This window comes from Elephas maximus, chromosome 8, assembly GCF_024166365.1.
Source record: "Elephas maximus indicus isolate mEleMax1 chromosome 8, mEleMax1 primary haplotype, whole genome shotgun sequence".
In the NCBI taxonomy this organism is placed as follows: domain Eukaryota; kingdom Metazoa; phylum Chordata; class Mammalia; order Proboscidea; family Elephantidae; genus Elephas; species Elephas maximus.
Window position 1 is genome coordinate 100,696,283 of NC_064826.1, and position 2,428 is coordinate 100,698,710.

The window sequence follows — 2,428 nt, forward strand, 5'->3', positions numbered from 1 at the left end:
CCCAGGAAATAAAACGTTTTCTTCTTCTGACTTTCACTAATAGAACTCACTCTCTGTATGATGTCTCTGTCACCCAGAGCCTGTGCACCCAGGCACACTTACCTGCATAAACCATGGAGGGTGGTGGAATCCTCAAACCCACCTTTCACAGCCATCAGCCTCATGGAAACCCAAACTGTCCTGTGCCTCCCTCTATTTAACCTTCCTCTGCCCCTCTCCAGCCTCAGTCTTCCTCTGGACACTCCTGAGCTCTCATTTCACGATAAAGATATTCCTCTATGTCCTCCCACTAGCCCCTCCACATTCCATCCACACCCTGGTTCATCCACTCCTGGTCTACTTTTCTGGGAGGCTTCCCCAGTGCAGGTGGCCCATCTCACCCAGGATGATTTTTTTTTTACCCACCAGGGCTGTCTGCCTCATGACTGGTATTCCTCTATTTGGCGTAAAACCCCTTGCTGCTCTGAAGCCCCTGCCCACTCTCTTTGGCACCCTGGCCTTGCCCACCGGTTTCCTCATTGTCATTCCTGCAGTGTCCAGGTAAATGGCCTCAACAACACTCTTGTCTCAGTTCCTCACCTCCTCACCTCCAGTGACTTCCAATTCAGCTACCCACTCCCAAGGCCACAACTTAAACCTTGTAGTTACCTGAAACTGTTCATCTTAGAAAACCCCATAACCTCCTATCTATCGTACAAGCCCAGCACTCTCTCTTTCCCTGGGCACCTTCTCTTTGGTTTCATCACAGCCTCCACACTTTTTAGCCTTTCTGCTGGTCCTGCACCATTCTCACAGTCTTTGTTATGATTGAGCCCATTGTTGCAGCCACTGTGTCAATCCATCTCATTGAGGATCTTCCTCTTTTTTGCTGACTCTCTACTTTACCAAGCATGATGTCCTTCTCCAGGAACTGATCCCTCCTGATAACATGTCCAAAGTATGTGAGACATAGTCTTGCCATCCTTGTTTCTAAGGAGCATTTTGGCTGTACTGCTTCCAAGACAGACTTGTTCATTCTTTTGGTGGTCCATGGTATATTCAATATTCTTTGCCAACACCAGAATTCAAAGGCATCAATTCTTCTTTGGTCTTTCTTGTTCACTGCCCAGCTTTTAAATGCATATGAGGTGACTGAAAACACCATGGCTTGGGTCAGGCTCACCTTAGTCTTCAAGGTGATGTCTCTGCTTTTTAACTCTTTAAAGAGGTCTTTTGCAGCAGATTTGCCCAGTGCAATGCACCTTTTGATTTATTAACTGCTATTCACAGGTGTTGCTTATGAATCCAAGTAAAATGAAATCCTTGATAACTTCAATCTTTTCTCCGTTTATCATGATGTTGCTTATTGGTCCAGTTGTGAGGATTTTTGTTTTCTTTATGTTGAGGTGTAATCCATACTGAAGGCTGTGGTCCTTGATCTTCATCAGTAAGTTCTTCAAGTCCTCTTCACTTTCAGCAAGCAAGGTTGTGTCATCAGCATAACGCAGATTGTTAGTAAGTCTTCCTCCAATCCTGATGCCCCGTTCTTCTTCATATAGTTCATCTTCTTGGATTATTTGCCCAACATACAGATTGAATAGGTATGGTGAAAGGATACAATGCTGATGCATACATACGTTTCCTAATTTTAAACCACACAGATTCCTCTTATTCTGTTTGAATCACTATCTCTTGATCTATGTAAAGGTTCCTCATAAGCAAAATTAAGTGTTCTAGAGTTCCCATTCTTCCCAATGTTATCCATAATTTGTCATGATCCACACAGTCAAATGCCTTTGCATAGTCAACAAAACGTAGGTAAACATCCTTCTGGTATTCTCTACTTCCAGCCAGGATCCATCAGACATCGGCAATGATATCCCTTGTTCCATGTCCTCTTCTGAATCCAGCTGGAATTTCTGGTAGTTCCCTGTCTATATACCACTGCAATCGCTTTTGAATGATCTTCAGCAAAATTTTACTTGTGTGTGATATTAATGATATTGTTCGATAATTTTCACATTTGATTGGATCACCTTTCTTAGGAATAGGCATAAATATGGATCTTTTTCAGTTGGTGGCCAGGTTGCTGTCTTCCAAATTTCTTGGCATAGATGTGAGTGAGCACTTCCAGTGCTGCATCCGTTTGTTGAAACTTTCAACTGGTATTCCATCAATTCCTGGAGCCTTGTTCTTTGCCAATGCCTTAAGTGAAGCTTGGACCTCTTCCTTCAGTACCATTGGTTCCTGATCATATGCTACCTCCTGAAACGGTCAAATGTCAACCAATTCTTTTTAGTATAGTGACTCTGTGTATTCCTTCCACCTTCTTTTGATGACTCCTTCATTATTTAATATTTTCCCTGTAGAATCCTCCAATATTGCAACTCGAGGCTTGAGTTTTTTCTTCAGTTCCTTCAGCTTAAGAAATGCCAATCGTATTCCTCCC